This window comes from Amphiprion ocellaris, chromosome 7 (assembly GCF_022539595.1).
Source record: "Amphiprion ocellaris isolate individual 3 ecotype Okinawa chromosome 7, ASM2253959v1, whole genome shotgun sequence".
Classification (NCBI taxonomy): domain Eukaryota; kingdom Metazoa; phylum Chordata; class Actinopteri; family Pomacentridae; genus Amphiprion; species Amphiprion ocellaris.
The window spans coordinates 34,161,157-34,181,607 of record NC_072772.1 but is presented as its reverse complement, the minus strand read 5'-3'; the positions used below and the strand labels follow the sequence as shown (position 1 = coordinate 34,181,607).

The following is a 20,451-nucleotide window of genomic DNA, read 5'->3' as shown; positions in this document are numbered from 1 at the left end:
ACTACAGTTATTTTGCATCATTTTACATTACTTGCAAGAAATGAACCACTGTTGTTTTGGATGTTTCCACTGTGGATGTTAAAAGTTAATCTGAAATAGTAGTGTGTTGCATTCAGTGCTGTTTGTTTCAAGTTGTGTGGTTGCCACAAAGAGGTCAGTCATTAGACCCTTTTTTTCTCCCATGTCGGTTTTCTTTATAATAAAATTTAAAAAGGCTTATATTTTAAAAATTGAAGTACACTTTGTATTGAACGTAACCCTTTTCACTTTAACTAGTTTTGACAGTATATTTAGAGGATCAACTACAGTTATTTGGCATCATTTGACATTACATACAAGCAATGGACCATTGTTGTTTTGAATATTTTTTATTTATTTGTGTATTTTATAATAATAAAGTCAGTCTAATTTTTTAAAGTTCCATGGTGGTGTTTTGATCATTCAAAAAGCCCTTTCATTGTTTATGATTGCCGTTTTTGTGTATCCAGAAAACCTATGGAGATTAAAATCTCTTTTTGAGGGAGAATTTGCCAAGACGACCACGTGAAACCAAATGGTATCACAGAGGAAGATCCCTGATGACTAACTGCTGTGTGCCAAGGTTAGTAAATCTTTAAATCTGAAATAATTTGACATTTTCAGGGTATGGATGATTATCCTGGTTTACATGGCTGGCGTGTCAAATAGTATGAGCCCAGAAACACCCTTATAAGCCAGTAGAATGCACACAGGCCTCTGTGAGAGTGGATACTGCCTCTCTACACTCAGCCAGAATTCACTCAGTGTCTGTGATGTGAACCTCAGATGTCATGTCAATGAACTGGTCCTCCTCTGCAGAGCTGAAACCAGTGGGAGCTGGTGCATGGAAAGGATCTCTCACCCAGTCATACTAGGAACTGTATTCAGGGAAGTACTTTTTAAAGACTCCCATCAGTGATGATATAGGCTGCCTGATGTATGGAATCACTGAGGCGGCGTCATAGTCGGTAGTTTCAACAAATTCATGCAGGTTCTCGAATGAATCAGTATTTCCTTCATCAAGTTGCCTGCCCCACATCGCAAGCTTTCGAGTGAAAGAGCTGATCTTGTCTGTGAATTGAGGGAGGTGTTTATCTTTCCCTTGAAGCTGTAGATTTAGTTCATTCAGCTTTTTAGCTTGACTTTATGTTCGGCTCCCATCTCCTCACAGACCGTAGAGAAAACTCTTGTTTTTGGCGGTCTGGTCTTGATAAAATCGACTACACCTGCCATGTGACAGTCATAACCTCACAAAATTCAGAGGAAAGGTGCTTTGATACCAGTGCTTCTGTGTGTATAACACAGTGTGTCCCTCAGTATTAGGTGAGGCCTTCTTGATGAATGCCTGAATCCCTTTTCTCATCCCTGCCATGGTCTGTGCACCATCACTGCAAACACCAGTGCAGTTCTCCCTCTTTAGCTCATTCTCAGTCAGGAAGCAGTCCAGTATTTTGAATAGCTCTTCAGCTGTGTCTCTGTCTCTGACATATTTACAAAAAAAGTAGATCCTCAGACAGGGAGTTTGTCGTGTCAAAACGTGCATAAGCAAAAACAAGCAGTCTTTGTTGCTGTCAGTGCTTCATCGAATTGTAAGGCAAAATGTTTGTCTTTGAGTTTATTTATCAGCTGTTCTTGAAGATTGTTAGCAATGTCATTTATATGTCTGCTACAGAGGTATGGTTTTTATTTTTGTGGCACTTGTGTCATCCAGAATGACGGAGACCATGTCTAATACTGCAGCTAGTATAAACTCCTCTGCTATGGTGTGAGATTTTTGCACAACACAGTCTGGTACGCCACCTTGTATGATGCTAATACTGCTCGTGCTGGTTTACTGAAGTAGCATTCACGAAGCGGGATGCTTGTCGGCAATATTCGGCACATGTTCACTGTAAAATCTCAAGCGGCTTATCAGCGTGGTTGGGGTGTAATGTGTTTAGGTGACGCCTTAATTTATTTAGGTTCATGCTGTGCGCTGCCAACATTTTTAGACACTGTAAACATACCAATCTCTCCTCGTCTCCCACCGTAGTCGCACTAGAACCAAGCGCTACATATGCTTCGTCATATTTCCTCATCTTAGCTTTCTGGAGACTTTTGTTTGTCTCATTATCTCCATCTCTCTCTGCCTTTCTTTTCATCCCTGTTAAATATTTTTCCATTGTGTCTTCCGTGTGTTTGTTCGTAGTTCTTTATATTGCCCGTTGTGTGGTGTGTGTGTGCGTGCGTGCGTGCGTGCGTGTTTGTGCGTGTGCTTGGTGCAACAAACCCCACACCATAGAGTTAATACTCCCTGTGCACGCTCTGATAATTACAGTTAATGACACACAACATGTGGGCATGAAAGTGCCTCTGCCACCTACTGTAGCGGCTGTGCAATTACACTTCATTCTGGTACGGTAATGAAAAAGTAAACAGTAGTTTCACCGTGCATGTTCCCTGGGGCCCCACTATTTGAGATGCACTGCTATAAGCCAACTTACAATGTGTTGAACTATTGGAAAACATTGGTGTTAGAAAGTAAATAGTTTTTTTTTCCTCTACAACTTCACTATCAACATCCAGTATTTCTCAAAGTATTGTCAGTAATAAGTAGCAATGCGAGATAATTATAGCAGTCCTCTACTTTGATGAGCTATTTTAAAATGAAGTTAATAATTATGTGATCACAAGTTCATAAACTGTAGGTGGATAAAATTTCTCTTGTTTATCATTCTTTTATGTGCCTTTTTTCAGTCAGAATCGTAATTATTCATATAGAGCATCGTATGGTATATGTAGATATACGATCAGCTGCTAGTTCATTTGGTACATCTAGCTAAAACTAATGATGTCTGATACAGCAGTCCTGAACAAATCCTCCCATAGAGGTTCTGTTGTTCCTGTTTGGTTCAGTTGTATAAAGTCTGTATGATCATTGTGGGGCTGCAGTGGTGTTGAAACGTGTAGTTGAGCCTCCAGAGCAGCAGGTGGCAGCAACAGGACAGTCAGTGGCCCACCACCAGTGAAGAGAGAAACAGGAAGTGGTCATAATGTAGCAGCAGAACGTTTCTTTGTGTGTTTATATTCTTTGTTGTAAGCATAAAGTGTGGATCAAACAGTTTTCTGTGGCAGTGTGATTTAGCTTTGATTCAGTTGAACTTCCTTGTGGGCTGGTAGTGATCTGTTAGAGGGTAAATGGATGAAATATGTGATTTTTAGGTTAGCTTTTGATATGCAAATACAGCATTGCATGATGGTAAATGTAGTCTGTTATATTTGAGATAAAATGTGAATAATCTTGGCCAACCTTTCCAAAAGCTTCCTTTTTTTGTATTGCCATGATGTAGAGTGTGAGCCCCCTGCAACCTGTGGTTTTAGTGCATTAGTAGAATGTGAGATCCATGAGTCAGCTGGGTTTGTGTGTGAATGAGGCTGCTGTGTGTCGGCTGTACAAGTCATACTTACCTGGGGGACAGGGGAGATACCATGATCAAGAAGGTGGTTCACCCAGGGCGAGGCTCAACCATTGCACTCCGGTTGTGCTGACCCCTGCGAATTCCCCAAATGTGGGAATCTCGACTGCATAATTTCTGGTAGTGGGGGACTGCGTTCGCGCTCTCCCCTGATAACATGTTGAATGGAAAAAGAATGAGTTTACTAATAGCAGTAACTTTTGTTTATTTTGTAAGGAATTTATTGTTTCTCAATTTCAGATGATCACAGAGCAATTTTATAGAAGCTATTATTAGTAGGAGTGGTGTGTGATACTGCTAGATACTTTAGATTTTAATAATTAAGGTTGAGGCATCATCAAATTGCTTCATCTGGATGAGTTTTCATGACCTTTAAGTGCTTTTGTGATTTTTCTTTTGGTTGATTAATTAGGTAAAACCTAGGACAGAATTTGGGAAAAGTTTATAGGTAAACAGAAAATACTTTACTGTCATAATATAGTTTTTTTTTTGTTCAAACAACACAATACATTGTCATGTCAGAATTTTTTCTTAAACAAAGTGCACATTCGTCACTTCAGAACAAAGTAAAGCAAAATATTTTTTCAGGTAGAGTGTTTAAATAAAATGTATACGCTTCATTGTGCTTCTTTTCAGGATTTTTTTCTCAAATTAACAAAATGTACAAAATTATCACTCCACAACAAATGCTATAACACTTAAAAGAAATTATTTTTTCTTTCAAGTAGAGTTGTTCAGGAAATCCAATAGAAAAATAAAACTAATTTTCTCCCCTTCAGTGCACTTATTTTCTGGCTTTGAAAAAATAATTAAAAATGATTTTTAAAAAAACAATCAGCGAAAATACAATAAATAAAGTGTAAATAACTAAACAACCCATAAAGCCTTGAGTTGAACTAAATATTGTCAGAATCCCCCTGTTCAGAACAGAGGTTTTGGTTCAGGAACAGTATAACTTTCCCATTTTTTGTTTTTATTGCACGTTGCCTGTCATTATGATGCCTTTGAAAAGATCCTCTCGGCTGGTACTGAAGTTGCAACCACCCCCAGGTGCTTCTTGGCAGGTAGACTAAAGGTTTGTGTCCACTAGATGCTATTTTCCCGCACGGCAACGCACCGCATCTTAAAATCACACGGACGGCGGTCACTAGCGGACCACAACATGGTCACATGACAGCGCTGACCAACAGCAGGACGCTACGTGGTGACGTCACCGAGCTTTCAGCTGGACAGTCCTGCAGACAAGTCGGATAAACACAGCGGCTCGGCCGCAAACTTTCCCTTTTATTTCAAAAACACTTCAGTGAAAAGTATTTCTGAAAGCATTTGAGGCGAGAAATAATCTGCAGCAGTTGAATCTGTCCTCGTTTTAGGTCACCGACGCCTAGTTTAGAAGTTTGAGGACAGTTTCACGATGCGTGGAATCTCCGCACGCTACATTGAATTTGCATAAAGTAGAAGTCCAGTGTACTTTATGCAAATGAGCTGCAGCCTTCTCCAGGTAAAACACACCGGATCCCAGCGGGAAACACCCCGCGGTCTCTGCAGACACCCTTTCTCCTCACCAGCAGTGAACATCCTGGACGTCATGGTGTGGAATTAACAGCTTTAACAGACTCACTCAACCAAATGTCAACAGAATAATTGTGGCTCTACCTTGCAGGACGTGTTGTGGATAGGAATGTGTACGCCTTCTGAGAAACCGGACCGAAGGGAACACAAGCTGAGGACTACCTTCACTGTAAGGACCTGTACACCACACTCCTCATGACCTTAGTGAAACCCCGAGGGATCGTCTCTTCTTTAGGACACACATTCCAGGCTCACCTCCTCTGAAAAAGCTCTTCCTCTGTGCAGTTACTGCAACACAGTCTTCTTTCTGTCAGAGACTGACAACGTGCAGGATTACTGCAGCCTAATACTGTCCACTTCTGGCACTGTGCTGAAAATGGGTTCAATCAAGAAAGTATGGGAAATCAAAACATATAGCCATATAGTAAAATCCAAAGTTTAATTTTGCATTCTGTTCTTTTTCTGTTTTGAATTTAACAAATGTTCACGTTGCTGTTAAATGTTTTTAAACTGTTATCCAAAAGAAGTTATTACATTGTCCAAACTTTGTCCAAATCTTTCTAAGGTGGTGTCTGGGGAGGGGCAAGGCTCAGTTGAGTGGTTCACCAGCATCGAAACGAGCAAACTGGTTTTCGTCTTTGTGCCTGACCCGTGAGGAGTTCACAGACAAACTGGGGCCGATGTGCAGGGGAGTTATGAAAAGATTTCAGTTGGCCAATCAACCTGTCCCCAAAATCCTGTACGTGGACCGTGGGTGTTGCCGAGCACAGGACCCAACAGCAGTGGAGACTTTGTTTCAGGCCTGGGGTGGACTGTGGGTTGGTTTGTGTGTCTGGCATCTTCCACTGGATCCACTGGTTTGAGTCCCACTCCAAGTACGCTGCTTTTAAATCTGCGCTCGCCTGAGCAGTGCTGTGCCTACAATCACAGTCAGTCAGAGCTAAAAATCCAGCAGTGCTGCAGTCTGCCTCTGATAATGACGTTGTCAGGAGCAGCTTGAAGCATCATGTGCAGAGGGTGACACTCGGGGCTCAGGAAACATTTCAGCTCATCCACCTGATGAGTTAGCTTAAAGATCCTGCTGGATTGGATGAGAGTGGAGTGCGCCTCTTCAGAACACCTGGTAACAGACAAAAGTTAATACAACATTGATACACACAGTGCAGGGCTACAAAGTGAACATAACACACTGTATGTATGTGTGTTTACAGAGGCCATTGATGGGATGTGGGCAGCACAACAGAGACATCTTGCAGTGCATCCGAGGATCCACCAGACATTAACATGTACAAGGTGGCACAAACCAACCATCAACAACATGGATGTGGTCCCTCCCTCCAATGCCTGCATGTGTAACAGTTGTTTAGACAAACCATTCATTTCATCCAAACCCCCCCCCCCCTTGTTTTTGTTTGCATCTTTACTTAATTTTCTTTTGTTCCTTTTATCATTATTATTGTGTATTGATTCTTTTTTGAGGGAGCTTTATTTTATTTTGACTTTGTGACTTTTACCTCGTGATGTTACCTTGACTTTTACCCTTGCCTCAATCACTTCCTCTCTGTTTGTGCATCTTTCCTTTGACGGTCCGTGATCCCGTTGGGAGTAGAGCGACTATTGAGAAACCGCATTGTTGCTGTATCTAACACACATTTCATTTAGACCAGAAAATAAATTGGTTGGCTGTAACGACGTGCTCTTCTGTTACTCCTTCCCCACACATACAACGCAGAGAGAGCTGGGCCAGACCAGCCACACATGGAAACATCAGCCTGGAAGATTCCACAAGACTTTGTCAAGCAGGATTCCAGTGCACTAGTGTAGTCTCTATTTTTAACACTTTAGGTGATGTGTTAAAATCGTTACATCCCAACCTGTCATTTTTCTAATACTGTTTATTGTAGATGATCAGGTCCTCACTGTGCAGCACAGCCCTATCAGGTTTACCTGATCAGTGGCATCGTCCAGTGAACGCTGACAGGAGCTCTGATGTGGTGGTTTAGGGGCAGAGGATGGTGTTACTGGAACTACTCTGCACCGCTGATCAACCACCTCAACACCTCCTGTCAGCAGCTGTCTGGGGAGACTGGAGGAGAATTTCAGGATCCCTGCTGTTGTCCTCCTCCAAGAGCTGCTTGAGTATGGGGGAAATCCAGACCTTCTCCTTCAGGACATCATCAACGATGGACCTGGTCCCGAGCAGGAGGAGGTTCAGTCTGGGCAGCCTGATCCAGACGAGGCTGATGACGGGGAGAACATGAGCTGGATGCTGACCTGCCCCACATCACGCTTAACTAGTGAGGAAACTATCACCAGGCCTGCATCATCCCTCGCTGTATCCACAGCAGCCCAAAAGATTGCTGGCGTCTCTGGGATTACTGGCCCCTCTCAGGACAGCCCATCCTGCTTGCTTCATCAGACCCTGCAACTGCAGCTCACACTGCTGGCACACCTGGTGACTACTTCTTCGTGCTGGACAAGAGCAACGCTGTACAAGCAGAAGCTGAAGGGCTACCAGGGTGCAAAATCTGCCAGCGTGTACAGTCTGTGGCCAGCCAACACAGGGACATAGAAAGTAGAAAAAAGGCTTTCTGCCCAGTAACAATGATGTCCCCGTTTAAAGGTCTGAAGCAACGAGGGTTTTACCAGCTACGAGCACTTCACCTCTGCTGTTGACAGTTTGAATTGTAAATATGCTGTAAATAACCGCAAGGTTGCTTTGTACATTTTGTATGTTTGGGGCACTGAATTGTAAATATCTGTAAATATTTAGAGTTGCTTTTTATATGCTGTGATTGATTTAGAAATACATTAGGTTTGCTTTGTATATACTGTAAATAATTTTCATTAGTCTTGAGTTTTATTTAGTTTTTTACACTTAAATTGTTCTAAATCCTGTGTACTGTATTATTTTTATTCAATTAAAGTGATCTGGAGGATGGAACTGTGATCTGTAAATAGTTGCATCTTACTGACAAATTGTAAATATTTTTTATTTTCATGTCCTTTAATTCTGAAATCATGTTCAATGATACTTTGTCGACACTAGTGCTGTGGTTTTTCCATGTTCCTTAGTTCATGCACTTGATGTATTAAAGGGGTTCAGTGCTACAGTAACAGTGAGTTGTGGAATACTCAATTTATGAATGCAAAAATGGGGTAAATTAAATGGAGAACACAGGTGGACTGTCATGTTACTTACAGGTAAATTTGTATGTCTGTAGTTCAACAATATGTCATTGTTTCTACTCATGTAGCAATAGAAATATTATGGTGACTTTAATCAGCCTCCCAATAACCATAAGGACCTTTATAAAAACACAAGTGAGAGTGTAAATATCCAGCAGTTAGGACAAAGCATCATCAAACAAGTCTACCTTTTAAAAATTCAGCTTTTATATTTAGTTTTATCAACATCAGAACAATATAAATTATTTTTTTTCAGTTGTACAAAGTATTTGCACACATATATTAAATATCAATCAAGAAGAACACACATTAAACATTCGCTCCAAAATATACACATAAAAGCCACTTAATGATCACAGTATATGTCCCCAACAACAGGGTCCACTAGCAAAAAATACAGGCGTAATTACAGGGAAAAGCTGGACTGTGTGTATTGAAGTGCTAAACATGAGGGCAGGAGGACTGAGCTTGCTTTTAGCTGCGGTAGTAACGGGTTTTACGGGCTACAAACTGTTCTCTGTTTTGTTCGTGGTTTAATCCTTCCCTCGACGTTTCAACGGTGAGGTCAAGCGCAACAACTCTGCGCCCATTTTGTGGGTTTCAGACGGTCCCAGGTTCAGGGTGTGTTCGCTTAGCTGCCGTTCGTACGGAGAACCAAGGAACGGAGTGGACGACCAGCTGTTAGTAAATTCACGTTTATTAACTGACTTAACATTTCTTCTAGCTTGTTTAACAGTCGTGTTAACTATTTAGACAACCTGGCTACCGAGAAGACATTTGTTTTGTCGACGGTTTGGAGTGATGCAGCAGCTTTAGCTCGCTAACTAGCATTAGCTAACGTAGGCCCTCTTCAGTTTCTGTGATAAATTTGTCAGTTTTGTTCAGGTGAACCGACTCGTACCTGTGTTTGATGTATTTTCGGGGAAATAAAGGACAGGTTAAACGGCAGCTTAATGCGCTGCGAATGACTTTGTCACGGCAGTCTTGTCATTTACTGCAGGTGGCCGCACCTGTTGGTTTTATTAGGCTAATTAGGCTAATATATTAGCAACCAGTGGACGGTTTAATTGAGTTGCTTGATTTGTCAGCCCGACCGCATCAACTTCAGTGTAGTCCAGCTTCATGTGAATGATAATGTTGTGGAGGCTCTTTTAGATAGTTAATTCATTACGGTTATTTTGACCGTCATATCTAATGCTGCTGGTGCTCATGTGGAGGCTGTAATTATTTCTTCACGCCTGCATTTTTTTGTACGACGAGCTATAGCCAGAGCTGTTGGATTTATTTAGTTAGAGCTGTTTAGTTAATATTGACAGTGTGTTTGCTGACTAGTTAGTGTCGAGTAGCAGAACCTGAAGTGTGTAGTTTTCTCTCCTCTCCACTAGAGGCGGCTGGAAGAGCTCCGTTTGTTGTGAATCAGGATCGTAAAAAAACATGATTTTCCTGAACATCCCAACTTTATTCTGCTTCATGAAGTTAACCAATATACTGTATATACATATATTTAAGGGTTCTATGTATTCTCTGATGTGTGTGTGAAGGAAAATTAGTTTATTTGCAGTTTCTGTTTCTCTGCTTCCTATTGGTCTAAAACGTACCACATGTCCAGGAAGACACACGAAGGTGCATTTGCGAACATTAGTTGATTTAAATTACCGCAACAAAACAACACCAGTGTTACGTGAGATCGTTGTACATCGTTTATGTTTTGTATGATGAGCTAAAATCTGCAATTTTGCTGTAGTTTTTATTTTCCAAACCGTGAGTTAGATTGACGGTACGGAGAATGAGCCCTTTTCCTCCGACGTATTCCCGGTATCGCTTCTCGGCCTTTTGGCTAAGATCAAGTGTAGTATCTGTTCTTATCAGTTTAATATCTGATACGTCCCCTATCCGGGGACCATATATTAAATTGATTTTTGGAACAGGGAGATGGAATAGGGGCTTGCTCCGTCCACTCCACGCATCGACCTGGTATTGCAGTACTTCCAGGAACGGTGCACCTCCACTATGGACGTTGAAAGTTAATCTGGAATAGAGAAATGTAGTTCAGTGTGGGTTTGTTTGATTGTTTCAGGTTATGAAATTATCACAGAACAGTCACTGATTTAAGACTTTTTTTTTTCTTCTATGTGAGATTCTTTTGTCTAAAGGTTTTTATCTAAAAAAAAAACTTCTTGTAAACCCTCTAACTTTTCACTTTTACTAGTTTTGACAGAATATTTAGAGGATCAACTACAGTTATTTTGCATCATTTTACATTACTTGCAAGAAATGAACCACTGTTGTTTTGGATGTTTCCACTGTGGATGTTAAAAGTTAATCTGAAATAGTAGTGTGTTGCATTCAGTGCTGTTTGTTTCAAGTTGTGTGGTTGCCACAAAGAGGTCAGTCATTAGACCCTTTTTTTCTCCCATGTCGGTTTTCTTTATAATAAAATTTAAAAAGGCTTATATTTTAAAAATTGAAGTACACTTTGTATTGAACGTAACCCTTTTCACTTTAACTAGTTTTGACAGTATATTTAGAGGATCAACTACAGTTATTTGGCATCATTTGACATTACATACAAGCAATGGACCATTGTTGTTTTGAATATTTTTATTTATTTGTGTATTTTATAATAATAAAGTCAGTCTAATTTTTTAAAGTTCCATGGTGGTGTTTTGATCATTCAAAAAGCCCTTTCATTGTTTATGATTGCCGTTTTTGTGTATCCAGAAAACCTATGGAGATTAAAATCTCTTTTTGAGGGAGAATTTGCCAAGACGACCACGTGAAACCAAATGGTATCACAGAGGAAGATCCCTGATGACTAACTGCTGTGTGCCAAGGTTAGTAAATCTTTAAATCTGAAATAATTTGACATTTTCAGGGTATGGATGATTATCCTGGTTTACATGGCTGGCGTGTCAAATAGTATGAGCCCAGAAACACCCTTATAAGCCAGTAGAATGCACACAGGCCTCTGTGAGAGTGGATACTGCCTCTCTACACTCAGCCAGAATTCACTCAGTGTCTGTGATGTGAACCTCAGATGTCATGTCAATGAACTGGTCCTCCTCTGCAGAGCTGAAACCAGTGGGAGCTGGTGCATGGAAAGGATCTCTCACCCAGTCATACTAGGAACTGTATTCAGGGAAGTACTTTTTAAAGACTCCCATCAGTGATGATATAGGCTGCCTGATGTATGGAATCACTGAGGCGGCGTCATAGTCGGTAGTTTCAACAAATTCATGCAGGTTCTCGAATGAATCAGTATTTCCTTCATCAAGTTGCCTGCCCCACATCGCAAGCTTTCGAGTGAAAGAGCTGATCTTGTCTGTGAATTGAGGGAGGTGTTTATCTTTCCCTTGAAGCTGTAGATTTAGTTCATTCAGCTTTTTAGCTTGACTTTATGTTCGGCTCCCATCTCCTCACAGACCGTAGAGAAAACTCTTGTTTTTGGCGGTCTGGTCTTGATAAAATCGACTACACCTGCCATGTGACAGTCATAACCTCACAAAATTCAGAGGAAAGGTGCTTTGATACCAGTGCTTCTGTGTGTATAACACAGTGTGTCCCTCAGTATTAGGTGAGGCCTTCTTGATGAATGCCTGAATCCCTTTTCTCATCCCTGCCATGGTCTGTGCACCATCACTGCAAACACCAGTGCAGTTCTCCCTCTTTAGCTCATTCTCAGTCAGGAAGCAGTCCAGTATTTTGAATAGCTCTTCAGCTGTGTCTCTGTCTCTGACATATTTACAAAAAAAGTAGATCCTCAGACAGGGAGTTTGTCGTGTCAAAACGTGCATAAGCAAAAACAAGCAGTCTTTGTTGCTGTCAGTGCTTCATCGAATTGTAAGGCAAAATGTTTGTCTTTGAGTTTATTTATCAGCTGTTCTTGAAGATTGTTAGCAATGTCATTTATATGTCTGCTACAGAGGTATGGTTTTTTATTTTTGTGGCACTTGTGTCATCCAGAATGACGGAGACCATGTCTAATACTGCAGCTAGTATAAACTCCTCTGCTATGGTGTGAGATTTTTGCACAACACAGTCTGGTACGCCACCTTGTATGATGCTAATACTGCTCGCTGGTTTACTGAAGTAGCATTCACGAAGCGGGATGCTTGTCGGCAATATTCGGCACATGTTCACTGTAAAATCTCAAGCGGCTTATCAGCGTGGTTGGGGTGTAATGTGTTTAGGTGACGCCTTAATTTATTTAGGTTCATGCTGTGCGCTGCCAACATTTTTAGACACTGTAAACATACCAATCTCTCCTCGTCTCCCACCGTAGTCGCACTAGAACCAAGCGCTACATATGCTTCGTCATATTTCCTCATCTTAGCTTTCTGGAGACTTTTGTTTGTCTCATTATCTCCATCTCTCTCTGCCTTTCTTTTCATCCCTGTTAAATATTTTTCCATTGTGTCTTCCGTGTGTTTGTTCGTAGTTCTTTATATTGCCCGTTGTGTGGTGTGTGGTGTGTGTGTGCGTGCGTGCGTGCGTGCGTGCGTGCGTGCGTGTGTGTTTGTGCGTGTGCTTGGTGCAACAAACCCCACACCATAGAGTTAATACTCCCTGTGCACGCTCTGATAATTACAGTTAATGACACACAACATGTGGGCATGAAAGTGCCTCTGCCACCTACTGTAGCGGTTGTGCAATTACACTTCATTCTGGTACGGTAATGAAAAAGTAAACAGTAGTTTCACCGTGCATGTTCCCTGGGGCCCCACTATTTGAGATGCACTGCTATAAGCCAACTTACAATGTGTTGAACTATTGGAAAACATTGGTGTTAGAAAGTAAATAGTTTTTTTTCCTCTACAACTTCACTATCAACATCCAGTATTTCTCAAAGTATTGTCAGTAATAAGTAGCAATGCGAGATAATTATAGCAGTCCTCTACTTTGATGAGCTATTTTAAAATGAAGTTAATAATTATGTGATCACAAGTTCATAAACTGTAGGTGGATAAAATTTCTCTTGTTTATCATTCTTTTATGTGCCTTTTTTCAGTCAGAATCGTAATTATTCATATAGAGCATCGTATGGTATATGTAGATATACGATCAGCTGCTAGTTCATTTGGTACATCTAGCTAAAACTAATGATGTCTGATACAGCAGTCCTGAACAAATCCTCCCTCATAGAGGTTCTGTTGTTCCTGTTTGGTTCAGTTGTATAAAGTCTGTATGATCATTGTGGGGCTGCAGTGGTGTTGAAACGTGTAGTTGAGCCTCCAGAGCAGCAGGTGGCAGCAACAGGACAGTCAGTGGCCCACCACCAGTGAAGAGAGAAACAGGAAGTGGTCATAATGTAGCAGCAGAACGTTTCTTTGTGTGTTTATATTCTTTGTTGTAAGCATAAAGTGTGGATCAAACAGTTTTCTGTGGCAGTGTGATTTAGCTTTGATTCAGTTGAACTTCCTTGTGGGCTGGTAGTGATCTGTTAGAGGGTAAATGGATGAAATATGTGATTTTTAGGTTAGCTTTTGATATGCAAATACAGCATTGCATGATGGTAAATGTAGTCTGTTATATTTGAGATAAAATGTGAATAATCTTGGCCAACCTTTCCAAAAGCTTCCTTTTTTTGTATTGCCATGATGTAGAGTGTGAGCCCCCTGCAACCTGTGGTTTTAGTGCATTAGTAGAATGTGAGATCCATGAGTCAGCTGGGTTTGTGTGTGAATGAGGCTGCTGTGTGTCGGCTGTACAAGTCATACTTACCTGGCAGGGGAGATACCATGATCAAGAAGGTGGTTCACCCAGGGCGAGGCTCAACCATTGCACTCCGGTTGTGCTGACCCCTGCGAATTCCCCAAATGTGGGAATCTCGACTGCATAATTTCTGGTAGTGGGGGACTGCGTTCGCGCTCTCCCCTGATAACTTGTTGAATGAAAAGAGAATGGCTTTGCAAGGAGTTGTGGAAGTGATGTATAAATATTGTTTATTTTTGTGATTTTGAGTGTGAACAAAGTAGAAATAAACACGTGGTTTGTATTTAACTCCTCCAGGTTGTTTTAATAGACTTTTTTTTCAAAGACATTACTATTAAAAGTCTGTATTGTGTAAACAGACAAGCGTTTATGAGAGGAAGGACAGTTTGCTAACAATTCAGCCTGATTTTGAGCCACACTGAAAAAAGGTTCTTTGGTCTGATGAGAACAAAATAGAGCTTTTCTGCCATGCTATGTTTGGCTGATACCGAGTAAGCCATCTCCACTGAAGCTTGGTGGTGGCAGCATCATGATTTGAAATATGGTGACGGCAGCATCATGATTTGAAATACACAAAAAAGATTGTGTGAAAGTCTGCGATTGTTATGGCAAAAAGAACTTGGTAAAGAGATTAATGAGGAAACGGCAGATGTGATTTCAAATGTGGGGTGGGCTACAAGGGATGCGAGAAGTAAGTTCATCCACGATAAAACTGTACATCGATATTATTTTACACCCCTGAAATTGTTTAAAATGGGATTAATCCAGGAAAAAAATCATTCTACTCATTTTAAATCATTTTACTCAACTGGAAGAGCCCATGTAAGCCAGAATCTGCAGAATGACTTAAGCTTATGGCAGAGACAGTTGCTTTTGAGAATATGATCGCCATGGTAAACAACATCCCAAGTAAAATTAGCCAGATGTGGCAGGCTTTTCTGGCTCACATTAGTGATGCATAACATCTGTATAAAATCTGTGATATTCATGACATGTAAAACTGATATGTGATTGCTTCCCTTCTTTTGTTTGTTTTTTTTAGTGACTCATGGTCACCGTGTATCTTGTCCGCATCATTTTGAGCAATGTGTCAGTGTTTTCTTGGTTTTTTTTTATAATGCTGTTTGTTTTTGTTTCAAATTAATAAACACTTAAATGAGAAAAAAGAGCCAAAGGAATGAACCCACCTGGTGTCGGTGGCTACTGATGGGGCACTGAGTCTGACAGGAGTGTAGTGTGGCTGTAATGCACAAGTCTGGACAGAAAGCTGCAGATATTTCACTGCATCCTGCACCAAGAGGAACTCTGTGTTCAGACATTTCCTCTGGAATGCACAGAAGTAAAAAATGTTGTCATTCAGACTGTCAGTAAAATAATGGCGAAAGGTTTAAATCACTGTCAGCTCCGTTTGTTCCTGGAATAGATAGATAGATAGATAGATAGAAACCCTGTCTTTTCTTTTCAGAGCTGAGGAGGGTCGTCAGCTGATTGAGCCACACCTGGGATTCAGTGACTGAGCTGCATAAAACCTCCCTCACCTCCATTCAAGTTCACACTCTGCTCTCCCCAGGGTTTCTGTTTGGGGACTTTAATGCATCGCTTTGGGTTGTTAAATCCATTTTAGTCACCACACAGTTGTTGTCTCCCTGTTTTTGTTACAGTTTTTGAGCCAAGCTGTATCAAATAGGGGCTCGTCCACACCTTAGTTGAACCAGTTTAAACTCATGTAGCTTTGCTGGGTGAGTACCGTTGTGGGTGAAGACTGGTGATTTTTTTGTGAATGAAGACAGGTGCTGTTGTGTCGGTGAGTGACGCTATGTGTGAATTGTTTAACCAGCGTTTACTGAAGAACTGTGCAATCTGGGCATTAGGAGACAACATGTGTGGTGTTTCTGGAGTCTGAGTAAGTGGCTCTTGGTAAGTAAAGCAATTCTGTTATTTGGTAACAGTTCTGTACTTTGGTCATCCAAAATGTCACCAAAAACTTCATAGTTTAGTATGTCGTCCGAAATGTGGAGAAAACGTCATAGTTTAGTATGTCGTCCAGAATGCAACAAAAAACGTCATAGTTTAAGTACAGTGGTTCTCAAATTTTTTCTGTCGGGCCCCCCTTCGGAGGACAAAAAACTTTCGTGCCCCCCCAATAACTTTGTGCGTCTAAATATATATATATATATATATATATATATATATATATATATATATATATATATATATATATATATATATAAAAATATATAAATAAACTGAAAACATGAATATGCAGGGCTGTGTTATTTTATCTGATTCCATTTTGTTGTTCTTCTCAGTAAAGATCAGGGGTGTCAAACTCATTTTAGTCCAAGGACCACATAAATCCAATATGATCTCCAGTGGGCCCAACCAGTAAAATCACAGCATAATAACCTATAAATAACCACAACTCCAACTTTTCCCCTTTGTTTTAGTTCAAAAAAAGTACATTCTGAAAATGTTCACATTTAATGAACTATCTTTTTACAAAATATTATGAACCTGAAATTTCTTAAAACAAGTTCAATTTCAACAGTAGCCTATTATGCCTCAGTTCATCATTTACACATGCATTGTAACTGCCAGATAACAGCTTATCTACAAAAACACAAAACATTCAGTCACAGGTATCTGGAACTGAACAATCTAGTATTTTACTTCATGATGTGAACAACTTGTCAAGTTCTAGAAATTATTTTAAATTTACAGTTTTACAAATTTACAATTTACAGTTAATGTTGTAATTTTTATCATTTGTAAAGTCGGCCCGCGGGCCGAAATGGACCGTCTGGTGGGCCGGTTTTGGCCCACAGGCTGTATGTTTGACATTGCTGGTTAAAAATAATCGGAGAAGATGAGCCGAGTACGTGACGTGATCAAGTACGCTGGTGTTCCGACTGCACATTAACGATGTGTTCTCCTGTTCTCAGGAGTCTGTACTTCAGAGTCTGAATGGCCAGTGCATATACCATTGATATATATAGAAGATCATTATTATTATTTATATCCATGGCATATACAGTCTATGGGGCCAGCACAATTTCAGTATTGTTGTACGCCGCGAAAAACAGGCCGACGTTAAAACAATAGTTCAGCTAATTAGTTCTGTGTTCAAGAACCTTTTCCTCCCAGTCGCCCGCGCCCCCCCTGACATGCCTCTGCGCCCCCCCAGGGGGGCGCGCCCCACTATTTGAGAAACACTGGTTTAGTATGTCGTCCAAAATGTCACAAAAACATCATAGTATAGTATGTCGTCCAAAATGTCACAAAAACATCATAGTATAGTATGTCGTCCAAAATGTCACAAAAACGTCATAGTATAGTATGTCGTCCAAAATGTCACAAAAACGTCATAGTTTAGTATGTCGTCCAGAATGTCACAAAAACGTCATAGTTTAGTATGTCGTCCGAAATACGACCAAAAACGTCATAGTTTAGAATGTCGTCCAAAATGTCACAAAAACGTCATAGTTTAGTATGTGGTCCAAATTGTGGAAAAAAACGTCATAGTTTAGTATGTCGTCCAAAATGTCACAAAAACGTCATAGTTTAGTATGTGGTCCAAATTGTGGAAAAAAACGTCATAATATAGTTTGTTGTCCAAAATGTCACAAAAACGTCATAGTTTAGTATGTCGTCCGAAATGCGAACAAAAACGTCATAGTATAGTATGTCGTCCAAAATGTCACAAAAACGTCAGTTTCTATGTCGTCCAAAATGCGACCAAAAACATCATAGTTTAGCATGTCGTCCAAAATGTGACAAAAACGTCATAGTTAAGTATGTCGTCCGAAATGTGGAAAAAAGTCATAGTTTAGTATGTTGTCCAAAATGCGACCAAAAACGTCATAGTTTAGTATGTCGTCCAAAATGTCACAAAAACGTCATAGTATAGTATGTCGTCCAAAAGGTCACAAAAACATCATAGTATAGTATGCGACCAAAAACGTCATAGTTTAGTATGTCGTCCAAAATGTCACAAAAATGTCATAGTATAGTGTCGTCCAAAATGTCAAAAAAAGTCATAGTATAGTATGTCGTCCAAAATGTCACAAACATGTCATAGTTTAGTATGTCGTCCGAAATGCGACCAAAAGCGTCATAGTATAGTAGGTCGTCCAAAATGCGACCAAAAACGTCATAGTTTAGTATGTCGTCCAAAATGTCACAAAAACGTCAGTTTCTATGTCGTCCAAAATGCGACCAAAAACATCATAGTTTAGCATGTCGTCCAAAATGTGACAAAAACGTCATAGTTAAGTATGTCGTCCGAAATGTGGAAAAAAGTCATAGTTTAGTATGTTGTCCAAAATGCGACCAAAAACGTCATAGTTTAGTATGTCGTCCAAAATGTCACAAAAACGTCATAGTATAGTATGTCGTCCAAAAGGTCACAAAAACATCATAGTATAGTATGCGACCAAAAACGTCATAGTTTAGTATGTCGTCCAAAATGTCACAAAAATGTCATAGTATAGTGTCGTCCAAAATGTCAAAAAAAGTCATAGTATAGTATGTCGTCCAAAATGTCACAAACATGTCATAGTTTAGTATGTCGTCCGAAATGCGACCAAAAGCGTCATAGTATAGTAGGTCGTCCAAAATGCGACCAAAAACGTCATAGTTTAGTATGTCATCCAAAATGTCACAAAAACGTCACAGTATAGTATGTCGTCCAAAATGTTACAAAAACGTCAGTTTAGTATGTCGTCCAACATGCGACCAAAAACGTCATAATTTAGCATGTCGTCCAAAATGTGAATAAAACGTCATAGTATATGTCGTCCAAAATGTGGACAAAACGTCATAGTTTAGTATGTCGTTCAAAATGCGACCAAAAACGTCATAGTTTAGTATGTCGTCCAAAATGTGACCAAAAACATCATAGTTTAGTATGTCGTCCAAAATGTCACAAAAACGTCATAGTTTAGTATGTCGTCCCAAATGTCACAAAAGCGTCATAGTTTAGTATGTCATCCAAAATGTCACAAAAATGTCATAGTATGTCGTCCAAAATGTCACAAAAACGTCATAGTATAGTATGTCGTCCAAAATGTCACAAAAATTTCATATAGTATGTCGTCCAAAATCTCACAAAAACGTCATAGTATAGTATGTTGTCCAAAATGCGACCAAAACGTCATAGTTTAGTATGTCGTCCAAAATGTCACAAAAGCGTCATAGTTTAGTATGTCGTTCAAAATGCGACCAAAAACGTCATAGTTTAGTGTGTCGTCCGAAATGCGACCAAAAACGTCATAGTATAGTATGTCGTCCAAAATGCGACCAAAAACGTCATAGTTTAGTATGTCGTCCGAAATGCGACCAAAAACGTCATAGTATAGTATGTCGTCCAAAATGTCACAAAAACGTCATAGTTTAGTATGTCGTCCAAAATGTGACAAAAACGTCAAAGTTTAGGATGTCGTCCGAAATGTGGAAAAAACGTCATAGTTTAGTATGTCGTTCAAAATGCGACCAAAAACATCATAGTTTAGTATGTCGTCCAGTATGTCACAAAAACGTCATAGTTTAGTATGTCGTCCAAAATGTCACAAAAACGTCATAGTTGAGTATGTCGTCCAACATATAGTAAGGCGTTTTTTTTGCGCCAAAATTCATGATGATTTTTTTTTTTAAAAAGAAAACCTTTCTGGAGTGTTTTTCACGCCCTCCTTTACATTATTTCATCATATGGCACGTTTTTACAACATGTTTGAAAAATCGCATTTTTTTTCGACATAGTATAGTAAGGCGTTTTTTTTGCGCCAAAATTCATGATGATTTTTTTTCAAAGAAAACCTTTCTGGAGTGTTTTTCATGCCCTCCTTTACATTATTTCATCATATTGCACGTTTTTACAACATGTTTGAAAAATCGCATTTTTTTTCGACATAGTATAGTAAGGCGTTTTTTTGCGCCAAAATTCATGATGATTTTTTTTCAAAGAAAACCTTTCTGGAGTGTTTTTTACAGCCCTCCTTTACATTATTTCATCATATGGCACGTTTTTACAACATGTTTGAAAAATCGCATTTTTTTTCGACATAGTATAGTAAGGCGTTTTTTTTGCGCCAAAGTTCATGATGATTTTTTTTTCAAAGAAAACCTTTCTGGAGTGTTTTTTACGCCCTCCTTTACATTATTTCATCATATGGCACGTTTTTACAACATGTTTGAAAAATCGCATTTTTTTTCGACATAGTATAGTAAGGCGTTTTTTTTGCGCCAAAATTCATGATGATTTTTTTTCAAAGAAAACCTTTCTGGAGTGTTTTTTCACGCCCTCCTTTACATTATTTCATCATATGGCACATTTTTACAACATGTTTGAAAAATCGCATTTTTTTTCGACATAGTATAGTAAGGCGTTTTTTTTGCGCCAAAATTCATGATGATTTTTTTTTCAAAGAAAACCTTTCTGGAGTGTTTTTCACGCCCTCCTTTACATTATTTCATCATATGGCACGTTTTTACAACATGTTTGAAAAAT

General features: G+C 39.7%; 1 long non-coding RNA gene and 3 other non-coding genes across 14 annotated transcripts in view; all 4 read left to right on the top strand.

Moving 5' to 3' along the window:
- LOC111579436 (uncharacterized) overlaps positions 1–5,659 on the top strand; it is a 29,553-nt gene extending 23,894 nt beyond the window's left edge. For 10 of the 11 annotated variants that reach the window (XR_008602298.1, XR_008602299.1, XR_008602292.1 and 7 more), the window contains one exon: positions 489–1,736. This is a non-coding gene — a long non-coding RNA (uncharacterized LOC111579436). Of the gene's footprint in view, positions 1–488; positions 1,737–5,610 lie in introns of those variants that run through there. The other variant, XR_008602290.1, reaches the window with a different exon arrangement.
- LOC129349391 (U1 spliceosomal RNA) lies at positions 3,458–3,625 on the top strand. Its single transcript, XR_008602376.1, has one exon. It is a non-coding gene; the product is annotated as a U1 spliceosomal RNA (small nuclear RNA).
- A 4,392-nt stretch (positions 5,660–10,051) lies between the features above and the next one.
- LOC111579476 (U2 spliceosomal RNA) lies at positions 10,052–10,242 on the top strand. Its single transcript, XR_002747082.1, has one exon. It is a non-coding gene; the product is annotated as a U2 spliceosomal RNA (small nuclear RNA).
- Positions 10,243–13,947: 3,705 nt separating this feature from the next.
- On the top strand, positions 13,948–14,111 carry LOC111579469 (U1 spliceosomal RNA). Its single transcript, XR_002747079.1, has one exon. It is a non-coding gene; the product is annotated as a U1 spliceosomal RNA (small nuclear RNA).
- Positions 14,112–20,451: the final 6,340 nt, after the last annotated feature.